Genomic DNA, 18857 nt, shown 5'->3' on the forward strand with positions numbered 1-18857 from the left:
TCAGAGAAAATATTACAGTGGTGCTCTGGCAGGATAGATTAGAGGGCTCGTCTAGGGAGACTATTTGGGTGGAACTGAGGAATGGGAAAGGGGTAGTAACACTTATAGGGGTGTATTATAGGCCACATAATGGGGAGCGAGAAGTGGAGGAGCAAATTTGTAAGGAGATAGCAGATATTTGTAGTAAGCACAAGATTGTCATTGTGGGAGGTTTTAATTTTCCACACATAGACTGGGAAGCCCATATTGTAAAAGGGCTGGCTGGTTTGGAGTTTGTAAAATGTGTGCAGGATAGTTTTTTTTTGCAGCAATACATAGGGGTACCAACTAGAGAAGGGGCAGTGTTGGATATCCTGTTAGGAAATGAGATAGGTCAGGTGACGGAGGTATGTGTTGGGGAGCACTTCGGGTCCAGTGATCACAATGCCATTAGTTTCAATATAATTATGGAGAAGGATAGGTCTGGACCCAGGGTTGAGATTTTTGATTGGAGAAAGGCTAACTTTGAGAAGATGCGAAAGGATTTAGAAGGAATGGATTGGGACAATTAGTTTTATGGGAAGGATGTAATAGAGAAATGGAGGTTCTTTAAAGGTGAAATTTTGAGGGTACAGAATCTTTATGTTCCTGTTAGGTTGAAAGGAAAGGTTAAAAGTTTGAGAGAGCCATGATTTTCAAGGGATATTGGAAACTTGGTTTGGAAAAAGAGACATATCTACAGTAAATATGTTGTCGTTCGTCCATCGTTGACGTCGATGAGGACCTCGACACCATAATGATGGTGTCGAGACTAGCGCGTGATTTGGATATAAGTGAGGGAGAGTTGCGCAGCGTCAGCCTCTCTCTCTCTTCCCAATTCCCATCTGGGTCCAGTGGCAAGACAGAGTCTAGACAGCTGGAGATGGGACTAGGCACAGTGGATGACCAGGACATCTTCTGTGTCTTGTCCTGCTCTACACGTTCCATGACGCTTGCGGAGACCACCTTCTTGACCGTTGAACCTTCCATTGGTCTCGTCCGCTCAATCTGCCGGAGTCTGTCTTCACAGTAAATATAGGCAGCTTGGAGTAAATGAGGTGCACGAGGAATATAAAGAATGTAAGAAGAATCTTAGGGAAGAAATTAGAAAAGCTAAAAGAAGATATGAAGTTGCTTTGGCAAGTAAGGTGAAAATAAATCCAAAGGGTTTCTACAGTTATATCAATAGCAAAAGGATAGTGAAGGATAAAATTGGTCCCTTAGAGAATCAGAGTGGACAGCTATGTGTGGAACCAAAAGAGATGGGGAGATTTTGAACAATTTCTTTTCTTCGGTATTCACTAAGGAGAAGGATATTGAATTGTGCAGGGTAAGGGAAACAGGTAGGGAAGTTATGGAAACTACGATGATTAAAGAAGAGGAAGTACTGGCGCTTTTAAGGCATATAAAGGTGGATAAGTCTCCAGGTCCTGACAGGATATTCCCTAGGACCTTGAGAGAAGTTAGTGTGGAAATAGCAGGGGCTCTGACAGAAATATTTCAAATGTCATTAGAAAGGGGAATGGTGCCGGAGGATTGGTGTATTGCTCATGTGGTTCCATTGTTTAAAATGGGTTCTAAGAGTAAATCTAGCAAATATCGACCTGTGAGTTTGATGTCACCGGTGGGTAAATTGATGGAAAGTATTCTTAGAGATGGTATATATAATTATCTGGATAGACAGGGTCTGATTAGGAACAGTCAACATGGATTTGTGTGTGTGGAAGGTCATGTTTGACAAATCTTATAGAACTTTTTGAAGAGGTTACTAGGAAAGTTGACAAGGGTAAAGTGGTGGATGTTGTCTATATGGACTTCATTAAGGCCTTTGACAAGGTTCCACATGGAAGGTTAGTTAGGAAGGTTCAATCATTAGGTATTAATATTGAAGTAGTAAAATGGATTCAGCAGTGGCTGGATGGGAGACACCAGAGAGTAGTGGTGGATAACTGTTTGTCAGGTTGGAGGCCAGTGACTAGTGGTGTGCCTCAGGGATCTGTACTGGGTCCAGTGTTGTTTGTCATATACATTAATGATCTGGATGATGGGGTGGTAAATTGGATTAGTAAGTATGCAGATGATACTAAGATTGGTGGCGTTGTGTATAATGAAGTAGGTTTTCAAAGCTTGCAGTGAGATTTAGGCCAGTTAGTAGAGTGGGCTGAAAGATGGCAGATGGAGTTTAATGCTGATAAATGTGAGGTGCTACATTTTGGTAGGACTAATCAAAATAGGACATACATGGTAAACGGTAGGGCATTGAAGAATGCAATAGAACAGAGGGATCTAGGAATAATGGTGCATAGTTCCCTGAAGGTGAAATCTCATGTGGATAGGGTGGTGAAGAAAGCTTTTGGTATGCTGGCCTTTATAAATCAGAACTGAGTATAGGAGTTGGGATGTAATGTTAAAATTGTACAAGGCATTGGTAAGGCCAAATTTGGAGTATTGTGTACAGTTCTGGTCACCGAATTATAGGAAAGATGTCAACAAAATAGAGAGAGTACAGAGAAGATTTACTAGAATGTTACCTGGATTTTAGCACCTAAGTTACAGAGAAAGGTTGAGCAAGTCAGATCTTCATTCATTGGAGCGTAGAAGGTTGAGGGGTGACTTACAGGGGTATTTAAAATTATGAGGGGAATAGATAGAGTTGATGTGGATAGGCTTTTTCCATTGAGAGTAGGGGAGATTCACACAAGAGGACATGAGTTGAGAGGGGGCAAAAGTTTAGGGGTAACATGAGGGGGAACTTCTTTACTCAGTGAGTGGTAGCTGTGTGGAATGAGCTTCCAGCAGAAGTGGTAGAGGCAGGTTCGATATTGTCATTTAAAGTAAAATTGGAAAGCTATATGGACAGGAAAAGAATGGAGGGTTATGAGTTGAGTGCAGGTCGATGGGACCAGGTGAGAGTAAGTGTTTGTCACAGACTAAAAGGGCTGAGATGGCCTGTTTCCCTGCTGTAATTGTTATATGGTTATAATGCTTCCCTAATTCTCTGAATGTGCAGGATTACTTAATGGAATTGTATTTCATATTTTTGTTCTGTTAAACAATATCTGAATGTAAACTGGAAAATTGTGTATCTGTTAAACTCATTAATAGATGCATAGGGCATATTCTGGTTAAAGCAAGTTTAACTCTACTTCCTGACACATATAATAATTAACTGGCTTTATGGTGTGCATGACTATCATGTGGTCCATATCCACCTTCAATCTATAACCTTCCTTAAACAAGGGCATTCAGTTTTAAAAAGTGTTCTTTTTCACTTTTTAAGTTTTGTTTGGTATTTTTGCTGCAATTTAGTCCCGTGGCAACTCTACTAATTGCCAAATGTAAACACAAAATACTCTGCAGATGCTGGGTTAGTGTTGCTACTAACAGCCAAGGTGGAAATGTGTAGGAGCATCAGTGGGCCTCCATGCCCCTCAAGTCTGGCCTGCTGTTCAATTTGATCGTAGATAATCCATGCTGGCCTCAACTCCTCTTCAGCACCTGTTTTCCATAACTCTGATTTCTTCGATCACTCCAATGTATATGCATCTTTAACAACACACACAAAATGCTGGAGGAACTCAGTAGGTCAGGTAGCACCTATGGAAATGAAAAAACAGTCAATATTTCAGGCCGAGACCCTCCTTCAGGAGTGGAAAGGAAGGGAGAAGACACTAGAATAAAAAGGTGGGTGGAGGAGGGGAAGACAGATAGCTAGAAGGTGATAGGTGAAGCCAGGTGGGGAGGAAAGGTAAACGGCTGGAGGGAAAGGAATCTGATGGGAGAGGAGAGTGGATCATAGGAGAAAAGGAAGGAGGAAGGGACCCAGGGGAAGGTGATAAGCAAGAGAGAAGAGCTGAGAGGCCAGAGTGAGGAATAGAAAAAGAGGGGAGAGGGAGGCAAAACATTTTTACCATAAGGACAAATTGATATTCATGCCATCAGGTTGGAGGCTATCAGATGGAATATAAGGTGTTGCTCCTCCACCCTGAGGGTGGCCACTGTGGCACACGAGGAGGCCATGGACTGACAAGTCGGAATAGGAGTGGGAATTGGAATTGAAGTGTTTGGCTACTGGGAAGTTCTCCTTTTGGCGGATGGAGCAGAGATGCTCCATAAAGCAGTCCCCCAGTTTACGACTGGTTTCAGCAATGTAGAAGAGGTTGCATTGGGAGAACCACACACAATAGATGACCCCAGCTGATTTGCATGTGAATTGTGTTGCCTCACCTGGGAGGACTGCTTAGGAACTGAATGGAGGTGGGGGAGCTGGTGGATAGGCAGGTGTAGCACTTTTAGCCGCTTGCAGGGATAAGTGCCTGGAGGGAAATTAGTGGGGAGGGAAGAATGTGCAAGGAAATTATGGAGGGGGCCACCTCTGTAGAAAGTAGGGTGGGGGGGTAAAGATATGTTTGGTGGTAGGATCTCATTGGAGATGGCGGAATGTGGAGAATTATGTTTTGGATCCGGAGGCCCATGGAGTGGTAGGTAAGGATGTTGTTAAGGTGGCAGGAAGATGAGGTGAACATAGATGTTTGGGAAATGGAGGAGATGCAGGTGAGGGCAGCATCAATGGTGGAGGAAGGGAAACCCTGTTCTTTGAAAAAGGTAGACACCTCTGATGTCCTGGAATGAGAAGCCACATTCTGGGACCAGATGTGGTGGAGATGAAGGAACTGAAGATAGGGAATAGCGTTTTTACAGGAGACAGGGTGGGAAGAGGCATAGTCAAGATATCAGTGGGAATCGGTAGGTTTCTAAAAGATGCCATTTGACAGTTTGCCTCCAGAGATCGGGGGAAAGAAATGGACCAAGTGAATTTAAGGGCAGGGTGGAATTTGGAGGGAAAGTTGATGAAATTGACGAGCTCAGCATGGGTGCATGAAGCTGCACCAATACCGTTGTCAATGTGGCAGAGGACGAGCTGGGGAGCATTATCAGGAAAGGCTTGGAACATGGACTGTTCTATGTAGCCATCAAAAAGGCAGGCATAGATGGGAACCATGTGGGTGCCCATGGCCTCACCTCGAGTCTGGAGAATGTGGGAGGAAGCAAAGGAAAAATTGTCGAGAATGAGGAGCAGGTCTGCAGGGGGGGGGGGTGGTTGAAGGGGAACTGGTTGGTACTTCTTTTGAGAAAGAAGCAGAGGGCTTTAAGACATTCTTGATGGGGGACAGAATAGGGATTGGACATCCATGGTGAAAATGAGGCAATCAGTGGTTGAGGAGATCAAGAGCATGAGAAGTGTCATGGATGTAGGTGGGAAGGGACTGAGCCAAGGGGAATAGAATGGAGTTGGGGTATGGGGACACATGTTCAGTGGGGCAGGAGCAGGCAGAGACAATGGGTATACATGGACAATCAAGTCTGTGTATCTTGGGTAGGAGCTAGAAGGGAGCAGTGTGGGGTAAGGGAACTGTGAGTTTGGTGGTGGTGGATGGGAGTTCTCCAGAGTTGGTGAGGTCAGTGATGATGTCATTTTTCTGATGGGGCAGGAGTGGGGTCCCCTTCAAGGGTAGGTATGAGGAGGTGTCTGAGAACTGCCGCTTGCCTTCAGCAAGGTAGAGGTCAGTCTGCCACACTACAACAACACCTTTTTGTCTGCGGGTTTGATAGTGCGGAGAGGGTGGAGGGCAGTGCATTCAAGGGTAAGATTCGAGGGGGAGAGAGGAGTTCAGAAGGGGTAAGGTTTGAGGAGGAGAGAGGAGAGATCCATCTTTACCTCCTATGTATCTACTGATCTGGTCTCCAGCATTCTTACTGAAGGCTATTGGAGTAGTAAAGTCTAATAGCTAGGACGAAGGGATGTGGATTCTTGTGATGTGGTTACAGAGAACCACAGACAAAGCCTAGAACTAGAGACATGGAACTTCACTAATTATATTATAGTCTGCACCCATTGTTGTAACAGAAAATTGAATTTACTGTTAGATCTGTGGATAATCATTTTATTCTGTAATCAGTACCTAATCTGTTACTTAATTAAGTCTTCCTGTAGCCACCATTCTGTTATCAAAGTGTAATTTACTGGTTATCTCATTAACTGAGAATGTAAAAACTGTACCAAATTCATGCTCAGGTAGATAAGCTTTGATTGGTCTCCTGGTACACACCAGTTTTTAACAAATCACCGATTATTTTGAATGCCAACTCTGTGTGTCCTTTCAGTTTGCTCCTACGATGGGAAGGATGTGAGGACTACGGTAAGGATTCAGAAGCAAGTTACCAGGATGCTGCCTCAATTAGAGGGTATGAGTAGAAGGGAAGGTTAGACAAACTTGGGGTTTTCTCCCTAGAGTGTTAGAGGCTAAGGGGAACACACACAACATGCTGGAGGAACTCAGCAATTCAGGTAGCACCTATGGAGAGGAATAAAGAGTTGATGTTTCAGGCTGAAACCCTTCATCAGGGCTGGAGAGGAAGGGGAAAATGTCCCGAATAGAAGGTGGGGGAGGGGGAGGAATACCATCTAGCAGGTGACAGGTGAAACCAGGTGAGGGTGAAGGTGGGTGGGTGGAGAAGCAGAAGGTTGAAGTAAGAAGCAGGCGGGTGTCCAGTAAGAAGCAGGAAGCTGTCCAGTGCTGTATTGTTCTATGTTCTGTTTTATTTTCAACTGTGCGATGTTCTGTTGGGTGATGTGAAAACATTTCTCACCCACAACTGAAGCAGAACAAGGTTTATTTTTATATTTCTAATATCCTGGTCCTTTCATCAATGTCAGTAAAAATATGATCTGATGATTATTTGATGACTGTTACAGGGAATTTGCTAAATGCAGTCTGTAGCTGCGCTGGAACAGCCCTCGTGCAATTTTCTTTCTGAATTGTCATTGCAAATCAATAATTTTAACTTGTAGCTGAAATTATCAGCCTGTTATGACAACTCAGAAGCAAGATGTTCATGTTGTAAATGGTTTCATGATGCAGCCTCTATTTATTTTTAACATTATTTTTGCTTGATAAGCCCTTCCTATGATATACTACAGCTTTCCATTTCACAACATGGACAAATTCTGCTTTCACCCCCAACCCCCCCCCCCCCCGAAACTCTGAGTATCCATTGGACACGGTTAATGGAGCTGATTGTCAGAATGGTTCAGAGGCTCACTCAGACGTTTCACCTGCCGGTCAGCTTTTGCTCCACATATTGGGCATAGTTCTCGATTTGCCTCCATTAAAATTCAGTCCAGTGGCCTTCTGCATCATCTCGAGTTCTCAATAGGAAGGGTGAATAAGGAGCAAACAAAACAAAAAGTTGAAGAAATATAAAAGAAAATTAGAGAGTATTAAATTTGTGAACTGAGCAAAATAAAGGTAACAGTAAAATATTGGAACCTTGCCTTCATTTTTTCCCTCACATGCTTCTAAATAAGTTTTCCTTTAGATTCAGATTCTCCATTGTGGCTTTACATATAACCAGTTGGATTAACTGTTAAAGAATCTAGTACAGTCATAAGTAAAATACAGAGGCTAGCACACAATATAGGGTTAGGTACATATTACTATTTAACTATTTATGGTTTTATTACTATTTATTATTTATGGTGCAACTGTAACGAAAACCGATTTCCCCCAGGATCAATAAAGTGAGACTATGACTATGACTATGACTAAGTGAGAGATAAAATAAACTCAAAGCAATGCTTCTAAATGATCCTCAGAATAAAGTAGGAGGCTGAAATTCCAAAGTTTGGTCTGTGACACAGGCCAAGAAATAGAACATAAAGAAAGACCAGGAACAGTATAGCACAGTACAGGACCTTTGGCCCACGTTATTGTGTCAACCTTTTAAACAGTTCCAAGATCAATCTCATACTTCCCTCTCACCTAGCCCTCCATTTTTCTTTCACCCATGTGTTTAAGAGACTCTTAAATGTCCTTAATATATCTGCCTCTATCATCAACACATGTACCTACCACTCTCTGTGTAAAACACCTATCTTGCCATCCCCCTTATAATATTCTCCAACCACCTTACAATTCTGCCCTGGGCAAAATGTGCAGGCTGTCCACTCTATCTATACCTCTTATCATCTAATACACCTCTTATAAGTCACCTCTTAGCCTCCTTCACTCCAAAGAGAAAAGCCATTGCCTTTCCACATAAAACATGCTCTCCAATCCAGGCAGTATCCTGGTAAATCTCCTTTGCATCCTTTCTAAGGCTTCCACGTCCTTCCTATGATGAGGCAACAAGAAATGAACACAATACTCCAAGTGGTCCAGCTATAGTTTTATAGAGTTGCAACATTACCTCACAGCTCTTAAACTCAATCCCAAAACTAATGAATGCCAACACACCACACACCTGCTAACCCCCCAATCAACTTTGAATGATTTATGGATATCAACCCGAAAATCCCTCTTGTCCTCCACGTTGCTAATAATCCTGCCATTAACCTTGTACCTGCCTTCGTCCGACCTTCCGAAGTGGTTCACTTCATAGTGATCCGGGTTGAATTCCATCTGCACTTTGCATCCTGTCGATATCCCGCTGCAACTTATGTCAACCTTCTAGTGTCCGCAATACCGCCAACCTTTGTGTCATCTGCATGCTTACTAATCCACCCTTCCACTTCTTCATCCAATTCATTTATAAAAATCACAAAGAGAAGGTGTTCCTGAACAGATCCTTGTGAAACACCACTGGTTACCACTTCCAGGCAAGATATGCTCCACCTACTACCGTCATCTTCCTTCTGTAGTCAAGTCAATTCTGAATCCATTCTGATATTCTGAATGAGCCTACCATGGGGAACTTTCTCAAATGCTTTATTTCATAAGTGGTGTTTAATCTATATACATTCAGCAATTTGTTTTGTCACTCCTTCGAGGAATTCAGTCAGGCTCATGAGGCACAACCTGCCCCTCACAAAGCCATGCTGACTATTCTTCTCCAAATGCTCGAAACCCTTTCCAATACCTTACCCACCTCTGATGTCAGGTTCAACTGGTCTATAATTTCCAGGATTATCCCTATTACCTTTCTTCGGCAAGGGAATAATATTTGCCATCATCCAATCTTCTGGTACTACTACTGTTGGCCAGTGAGATCATCGCCAATCTCTTGCCTCACTTCCCATAGTAACCTGGGATATATTCTGCCAGGCCCCAGGGACTTACCTATCCTAATGTTTTTCAAAAATTTCAGCACATCCTCTTTCTTAACGTCAACATCTTCCAGCATATTCGCCTGTTCTACGTTGTTCTCACATTTCTCGAGGCCCTTCTCACTGGTGAATACTGAAGCAAAGTATTCATTAAGGACTTCCCCTATCTCCTCTGACTCCAGGCACATTTTCTCTTTTATCCCTAATTGGTCCTACCCTCACTGTAGTCATCCTCCTGTTCTTCATGTACCTTTAGAATGCCTTGGGGGTTTTCCTTAACCCTACCTGCCAGGGCCTTCCAATTCTCAGCTTTTCTTCAGTTCCATCCTGGCTACTTTGAAACTATCTGGAGGCCTGTCTGATCCTTGCTGCCTAAACCTTCAGTAAGCTTCTTTCTTCACCTGTCCCCTAAACCGCTTCTTAACCTCCTTTCTGAGTACCTTATAGCTCTCAATAGCCCTGCAAAGAGAAAAACACAAGAAAAATATTTTTCTATGCAAAAGCCGAGTAATAGAGGTAAGGTCTTCCCTTGAAAGGTGTCTGAAGCTGGGCTATTAACCACATTTACCAAATGGGTGCAAATTCAACAAGCAATTGTAAAGTTGTTTTTCAAAATTCTGAAATTAAGTAAGTTATTATTTTAAGTGAAATTATCTGGAGATTTCTGTGTTTCTAAATGAACTGGGCACACAATATGTTTAAAGATCAAAGTCCTCACCTAATTGCCGACCGAGATGTCCAATCTACCACAGTAATAAGTAAAATATAGAGGCAAAAATGCTTATAAAAGGATAGACATTTCATGGTTAGAGAAAAAGTAAACTCAAAGCAGTTGTCCTAGATGTTCCACGACAGAGATTAAGAAGCCACAGTTCCAGGAACCAGTCACAAATTGAATACTCTCAAACTGTGAATGTAACAGTTCATGTGTGAATAGGAACTGGTCTTTCACTTAGCAATGTAAACATCCAACAATCAATTCCTAAGTGATCAAATCTAAAGGAGCATATCCTATGAAGAATCCAACTGGTGTAAAAATTATCTCTTGGACACGGGTCTTACACTTCTTATCTTTAGTGCAGTCAGAGTCAGATCATCAATTTGAGACCAAAGATTTATTGCTGCTATTGTGTTAAAGGAGTTTCACCATCACAGGGAGAGGTAGTCGTATGGTTGAGGCACTGAGATATTAAATGACTGAAGAGACTGCAGTACATTAAAAAAGGAAATGTTTTCTGTTACTCTGTCCTATGTATGCTGCATCTGACAATGGGAAGGTCCTCCACTGTCAGGGCCCATCATGTATGTTGCATTCCAGCTGCCCAGATACGCAACCCTGGGCAGTACAATATGGAGAGTAAGCTGTCGCCAATGTAGCAAGCCCCCCCCCACCCCGCCCACCACCACACATGAATCCAAAGGTACAGCAGAGACCAATACAGTTTGGCAACAGCAGCATCGCAGGAGTTGCCAGTCAGCATTAAACTCAGCGTAGGACTGCCTTATATTTTTTTTAATTGAGATATTGCACGGAACAGGCTCTTCCGCCCCTTCAAGTCTCTCAATTTAACCCTAGCCTAATCACGGGACAATTTACAATGATCAATTAACCTATCAAAGAGTATGTCTTTGGACTGTGGTAGGAAACCGGAGCACCCGGAGAAACCCCATGCAGTCAAGGGGAGAACGTACACACTCCATATAGGCAGTGACAGGAATTGAACCCAGTTTGCCTGTACTGTGCTGTGTTGTGCTAACCAGTATGCTACCAGCTCTGCATTTTATTTCCTCAGGGTTTACTCCCAAAGCCTTCCCCGTGAGTGAGTGGGCATAGCCACAAGGCAGCAGAGGTTTGAGATCGGAGTTTTCCTTCTCCTAGATGAGCTGCCAAACATGGACGAGCCCCATCTACCAAAACAATTGATTTAAAGACATCAGTAACCCCTCTTTGCCCCTTCTCCTGTCAGTGGAAACAATTCCGCCCGGCTTAGTAGCTAAGCCACTCTTGAAGGCCAGGAGCTGGACTTGATTGTCAGAAGCTATTTGAGGTACATGCCATTGGGAGCATTTGGTAGGTAGTGGGAATTTGTTCCCACTAACTCCCCAGGCTATAACACCCTTAAGGACAATAGAGAAGTTAGGTGGATGTTAACAAAAGCCAAATAGTAAATATTTGAATTAAAACAATGAACACTGGAAATAATGGAACTGATCAGGGCAGCATGAGCGGAGGGTGAAACAGAGTTGACGTTAAAACAAAGTCAATGACCTTTCATCAGGACGTGTGTTGTTTGTTGGTTAGTTTGACCATCATCCTCCTCTCTGCCACTAATTACATGTTAGGTTAACCAGGAAAGATCAGCAACCATAATGCACAATTAAATGGGTCTTTCTGGTCAGTAACATACTTTTCATTTTTAAAATAATTTTCATGGTGGACACAAATGTAGCCTACCATGAATACAGGGTCAAGCAAATATATTTTTTTCGTTCCATGGTTATAATTTTCATTCCTGATTTAGGTATGCTAATTAATATGTGCTGCTGCTTCTTATTTTTGCACTAGTGTTTGCTTTTAGTTTAGTTGAAAAATATATGTCTATGGTGTTTTGTATCCTTCTCAGATCCTACCCACTTACAAAAACAGGATTCTGTAATTAAAGCCCTGAAAAATACAACAAAATAGTAATCAGATTGTATGCTTGATATTCACTGGATATAAAGTAAGTAGAATAGTTCATTTTAAACTGGAAATGAGATCAGCATTTTATAATGGTCATATTGCTAAAAGGTATTTAGTGCGGTTAAGAAATAGAGTTCAACAGCTAGTCATCTATTCAGGTCAGATTCAATAGATCCCATGAGCACTGGAGATTTTAGTTTGTAGGTCACTTAACATTTTCATTGATGTTGCTTAATGGTGTCTGGCATTGCTGTGTTCAGTGGATGACCAATATTCTAAAGTATCAACAAGCTCCTGAAAAAGTCATCGTTGCCTTGTGCAATTGGGAGAACACTACTTGCAACCATTGACTGGAGGAGCCAGGTAAAGCATGGTGCAACTACAAAAGACAGAGCCACTAAATGGCCCAGAAGTGAGCTGGGAAGCAGAATGTGCTCCACCATCCATCTAGTAAGCAGACATTGCCATTTCAGGAAGGTCTGAGGGGGAGGCCTTTGAGGCAAGAATAGAGAATCATGATTTGCTTTGAAAAGAGTCAGGGATATCATTGGAATATTCATCTTCTTTGGCTTCCTAGATTGTCTCTAGAAGTCCCTTCAGAGACTCTATTTGGCCCAAGAATGACTGTCAAATAATTAATTCTGCGTTCCACACCTCGCATCCGGTCTCTGTTAGCAGACTGAAAAATATTCCTCCAGGTAGCCTGCATGTGTGGTATGTTTTGAACCATGATTTTGGAAATTGTTCAGCATCACGTTCCAGAGCAAGGAACCGTCATCACTGGGTCTAGATGGTGAAAGTATAAATACTATACGCCTGCCAGGCAGCTCTTGATGCATTGACCATCCAGGACAAAATGTTCTGGGAACTATCTAATTGAAGAAGATGTCATTTGTAACTAGATAAATTTCTATATTTGTGTTCTCCTCTAGTACCATGTTGGGCCTGATCCACTTCAACAAGAACCCAAATATCTCCTTCTATTGTTGAGGGAGATTGAGGAGCACGTGACACTCCCCATTCATTTCCTGAGAGGTTCTTTTCTCTGTGCCCTGTGCCAAGTGATATATAGCTATTAATTCAGATACTTATTTAAAGCTGGAATGGAAACTAATGACCTGTCTTATATTCATTCATATTATTATCACATTAGTGCCCATAACGACTTCCTTGTTACATTACTATCCAGTGACAGGTTCATTTGTACTGGAAGTTTTAGACACCAATGATCATACTTATTAAAGACAGTAATCAGAGTGTATTTAATACTGTCATTTTACAGGGAACACTATTAATCTGTTTATTGTTATTTGATTAAAATTGAAATTGTGGTCTAAATTGATCTAATTAAGGAGATAAGTGATTTACCCGACATCAGATTTGCACTTCATTGCCACATTTATGTTGATTAATCCAAGTTATTTGCTAAATTGAGCTAATGCATTACATTGAATTAGAGCAAAAGCGTCAATGTAGTTTGTAGCACCAGAGGTCATTGGGCCTATTGCAGCTGTGTTGTTATTTTGTTTGTATAACTTCAAACTAATCCCACTCGAGCCCCTCCGTTCCATCCACCAAAAGAGGAATTTCCCGGTGCAAAACTTTTAAATCTCATTTCCCAGTCCATGGCCTCCTCTTGTGCCACAACGAGGCCACCCGCAGGCTGGAAGAGCAACACCTTATATTGCGTCTGGGTAGCCTCCAACTTGATGGAATGAATATCAATTTCTCCTTCTGGTAACTTCCCTCCCCCCTTTTTCTATTCCCCACTCTGTCCTCTTACCTCTTCTTACCTGCCTATCATCTCCCTTGGGTCCCCTCCTCCTTTCCTTTTTCCTATGGTCCACTCTTATCTCCTATCAGACTCCTTCCTCTCCAGCCCTTTACCTTTCCCACCCACATGGCTTCACCTATCACCTTCTAGCCATCCTCCTTCCCATCCCCCAACTTTTTATTCTGGCATCTTCCCCCTTTCTTTCCAGTCCTGAAGAAGGGCCTGGGTCAGAAATGTTGATGGTTTATTGATTTCCATGGATGCTGCATGACCTGCTGAGTTGCTCCAGTATTGTGTGTGCATTGCTTTGGATTTCCAGCAACTGCAGAGTTTCTTGTGGTTATGATTAACTAATTCCACTGCCTTTCTGTATTTAGACATTTTGCTTATATTATGAATAGTTCTAAAATTTGGAAGTAAATATGCGATATATGCCCTAACAAAAACCAAAACTATTCCTCATGTCCACTTCTCTCCTCATGCTGAAGTAATTAACCCCCGTAGACACACATTGCATGTTAATAGCAATTGCTTATGTCAAAAAGAAATACAGAAATGATTGATTATCAGTTTAAATAAAAAAACATAGTGCTGGAAATAGACAATGTATGTGTCAGCATCTGTAAAGTAAAAAAATAAGTTAATGTTTCAGACTTAGACCATTCATCAGAACTGATTGAATGGTCTACACCTGGCATATTAAATTGCCTCTTTACAGATTTTTAAAATCTGCTATTTAGTTCTAGATTTTCCTATTTTTGTTGGGAGACTTGAAGTATTTTTATCTTCTTTCTTCTATTGATGTGTGCTTATTCAGTTTTCCAAACTAAAATATAATTTATATCTGTAAATGGATTTTTTGAGAATTGGCTTTCACCTTTACACAAGGTAGTTTTGCAAGTATTTAGGGGAAAAAAAGTGAAACGTCCAGGTATTTACTGGAGATTAAAATTTTGAAGCAAGAAAACTCATTATACTAACTCTGAAGAGGGTAGACTTCGGGCTGTAATGATCGTATTGAAATAAATTGACAGACATGTTTTATTTCTGGTTTAAAGTGTGATCAGGACAGAAGGGTATAAGCAAATTGTCTGATAAGAGGTTTTATCACAATATTATCAATGCATGCATGAAATATAACACTTAAAAGTTTTTTTAACATGAAACTGCATGTCAGAAATCATCTTGCAATCTAAATTGTCTGGAGCTATTTCCCATTGTCACTGACCTACTGCCAATGTTTGGGGAATGCCACAGGATTGCTGTAATAACCAGAAAGTAGTAACCTGTAGTAACCAGAAATAAGTACTTTAGAAAAATATCTGTAAGAATTCTCTTTCACTTTTTTCCAAAGGATTTGAACGTTCTGATAAAATTAGAGAATATTGATTTTGAAGGATTTCAAAGGATTCAAAGATTCAAGGTAGATTTATTATCAAAGAATGTATAAAGCACACAACTTTAAGATTCGTCGGCTTGCAGGCAAACACAAGGCTTGCATGGGATTGAGTTTAAGAGTCAAGAGGTAATATTACAGCTATATAGGACCCTAGTCAGACCTCACTTGGAGTACTGTGCTCAATTCTGGTCACTTTTAACCAATTTCCCCCGGGATCAATGAAGTATAAGTATGACTATGACTATGACTCACTACAGGAAGGATGTAGAAGCTATAGAAAGGGTGCAGAGGAGATTTACAAGGATGTTGAGGAGCATGCCTTATGAGAATAGGTTGAGTGAACTTGGCCTTTTCTCCTTGGAGTGGCAGAAGATGAGAGGTGACCTGATAGAGGTGTTTAAGATGCTGAGAGGCATTGATTGTGTGGATAGTCAGAGGCTTTTTCCCAGAGCTGAAATGGCTAACATGAGAGGGCACAATTTTAAGGTGTTTGGAAGAAGGTACAGAGGAGATGTCAGGGGTAAGTTTTTTACACAGAGAGTGGTGAGTGCGTAGCATGGGCTGCTGGCAACAGTGGTGGAGGCGGATATGATAGGGTCTTTTAAGAGACTCCTGGATAGGTGCATGGAGCCTTGAGAAGTAGAGGGCTATGGGTAACCTTAGGTAATTTTTAAGTAAGTACATGTTCGGCACGGCATTGTGGGCCGATGGGCCTGTATTGTGCTGTAGGTTTTCTATGTTTCTATGTTATAAAGCAATTTTAATGAAAGACAAACTTATTTGAGGATTGATATTGTTTTCTGGGTGAATGAGAAGGCTCCGAATCACCAGGGAAGTGGTTCTACTCAGTCCATTAAAAAACTTACTTGGGAGGAGGACGTTTCAACAATCCAGAGAAGAAAAACAAATGCAGTGTGAGGCAATCACATGTCATTAGTATCAAAGGAAAATTGACCAGTTTCCATTCATTATGTTTAATTGGAAGATATTTAAGTACATATAAATTATCTCTCTAATCCAAGGAAAAGTAAATTGAAAGAAGGGTGGGGTGAAGAAACTATGGTTGATAAGAGTACTTCTGGTCAAGATGGCACTGAGCTGTGATGTCTGTCGTTGTCATGGCTCAGGCTGAGTTGTTTATTAGGGTGTAGGGATGGTTTTGTGGTCAGTGCAGGGAGTTAGGAGTCAGGTTGGGGTTTAGAGACAGGGATGAGAGAGTTAGATTTCAGGAGCAAGAGCTGGTGTTCAGAGTCATGTCAGAATGCTCCGCGCTCGAAGGTCAGTGACCCTGGAGGTCAGATCTGCAGGTGCTGCTGAGGAGACAAGTAACCCAGTTGGCGAGTTCCATGCAGGCGGAAGCCATGAGGTCAGGTAGCACCCCTCCTCCCCCCCCCCACCCCCAGGTTACTGGGGTCGGAGGTCCATGCACGTCCAGCCCTTGAAGGCCAAATGTCAAACCCGTGATCAAGTGTCCTGGGGTTGATACTCAGAGGTTTGGCGAAGTCTGGAGGGCAAAGCTGAAGGTCAGTCCAGAGCTCAGTGACTCTGGAGGTAGAAGCACAAAGGTCAAAGACCAAGGTCAGGACATAGAGGCCCAAAGGTCGAAGATCCTGATTGGCTTGTCTGGAGATCAGAAGTCTGATGTCTGTGACTCTGTGAGTCCAGGCTAGGGACTAGAGGTTGAACGTGAAATGTGGGTGGTATTGTGGATAGTGTAGAAGGTTGTTGGAGTTCACAGTGGGATATAGACAGGCTGCAGAGTTTGCTGAAGAAGTGACAGATGTAGTTCAATTCAGAAAAGTGTGAGGTGATAAAGTTTTGAGGAATGAACATGAAGCAGAGTACCAGGTTAATATCAGGATTTTTAGCAGTGTGGAGGAACAGAGGGATCTTGGGGTTCAAATAGAAGATCTTTCAAAGTCGCTATGCAAGTTGAGAGGGTGGTTAAGAAGCTGCATGGTGTGTTGGCCTTCATTAGTCGAGATATTGAGTTCAAGAGCCACAAGGTTATGTTGCCTTTCTTCAAAATTTTGGTTGGACCACACATAGCATACTAAATTCAGTCCTGTTTACCACAATGTAGGAAAGATATGGAAGCTTTAGAGAGGGGGCAGAGAAGATTTACCAGGATGTTCCATGATTAGAAAGCATGTCCTACGAGAAGAGGTCGAGTTAGCAGGGGATTTTATCTTTGGAGTGACAAAGGAAGAGAGGCAAATTGGTCGAGGTGTACGAACCCATGACGGTGGACAGCCAACACTTTTTCCCAGGGCAGCAATGGTCAACGCCAGAGGATATCCATTTAAGGTGAGTGGAGAAAAGTTTAAGGGAGATGTCAGACAGAGATTTTTTACACAGAGTGACTAAAGTGACTGGTACACACTTCCAGCAATTGGTTATAGAAGCTGATACAATGGGAATATTTTAAAAATTCTTAAATGAACACATGAATGTAAGAAAAATGGAGAGTTTGGACTATGTAGGAGGGAAAGGTTAGAATGATCGTGGAGTATGTTTATATATGGCATACAACATCCTGAGGTAAAGGGCTTGGGCTCTGCTATGTGTTCTATGTCCCGTGTTTTAAATATAAAGCCTGAATAGCTGAGTGAGGTATCTGTGCATTGACTGGAAATTGGAGAAAACCTTACAAGTTCATTATACTTACACATGCAAATACACACACACACACACACACACACACACACACATCATGTACGTTATCTCAACTGTGTAACTATGAAGCAAAAATCAAAAGATTTTGGATGATATGCCCAATTACTTTATTGGTCAATTTTCTTAAGAGATTTACTGTAGTTAATGCTGTATGAGTAAATGCAGGTTGTGGGGTGCTGGCTATTGCTTTCTGTTCAGTTGCCGGTCCAAATTTGCTTTGGGTAGAAAGAAGGAAAATAGAACTCAGAATCTCTCAGCGGAAAGGAAAACATGATCTGACTCTCACCGTCTGTTATATTTCCTCTCCAGATTGAGAATTTCTCCATGTGCAAAAATTGAATCAAAGGAATGTCTTCACACACAACCATGTAACACCTAAGGGCCTAAAATGAATTGAGTATGCGGATTCTATACTGGTATGCTGTGTCCAGCTGAGCAAAGCAGATGTTGTTTGACACTCCTGGCCTTTTGACGTTTTTTTTTCTCTAGAAACATGCTCGAAACCAGTGAACACCACACTCAGCTGTTTTCCTAATGGCATCTAAAAGATGGTCTGGACTGATTTTGAAGACTACCTGAAATCACTTGTTTGTCTTGGAGCTGAGGTTTTACAAACCCAAGAAGAGCTATTGAATCAATCTGCCTTCCCGATGCAGAGGCAAGGAACACAATGATCGATCCCGTGATCAGGTTAGGGTTAAGTCAGGGTTATTGGGGGTTGCTGGGATGGTGTGGCTTCAAGGACGGGAAAGGCCTACTCGGCACTGTATTGCTAAATTTAAAAAATAAATAAGTAAGTAAATAAATTGATTGGAACACCTCAAAGATTCACTACAGAGTTTCAAACAAGACTTGTTAACTTTTCAACTTCACATTTTTATCATTGCTTCCAAAACTCTTCAGTCTATTTTCATAAGTTCTAAAGCTCACTACATCTATTCAGATATTACTCCCCTCCTGATGTACGTGGCCAGGGTTTGCTCTTGGCAAGTTCTTCTCTGACACTCTCAGTGGCTGGTCTCTGGAGATGAACGAGCCAGCTTCACCTTGTAAGGAACCTTTTATACATTTCTTAACATACCTCCCATACATTAATCAATCCCTATCTGTGTGAGCCCGTGTTTGCTTCATTTCTTCAAACCGCTGTTGCTACTATCCTCCACTTCTTTAAACATATGGATCCTAAATTACCCGACTATTT

At 41.8% G+C, this 18857-nt stretch overlaps 1 long non-coding RNA gene across 1 annotated transcript; it reads left to right on the forward strand.

Annotated features, from left to right (window-relative positions):
* The first annotated feature begins 6189 nt into the window (after positions 1-6189).
* LOC140198615 (uncharacterized) lies at positions 6190-18471 on the forward strand. The gene is made up of 3 exons (XR_011886222.1): positions 6190-6218; positions 17064-17287; positions 17966-18471. It is a non-coding gene; the product is annotated as an uncharacterized lncRNA (long non-coding RNA).
* Positions 18472-18857: the final 386 nt, after the last annotated feature.

The sequence above is a fragment of the Mobula birostris genome, chromosome 6 (assembly GCF_030028105.1).
Source record: "Mobula birostris isolate sMobBir1 chromosome 6, sMobBir1.hap1, whole genome shotgun sequence".
Taxonomy (NCBI): domain Eukaryota; kingdom Metazoa; phylum Chordata; class Chondrichthyes; order Myliobatiformes; family Myliobatidae; genus Mobula; species Mobula birostris.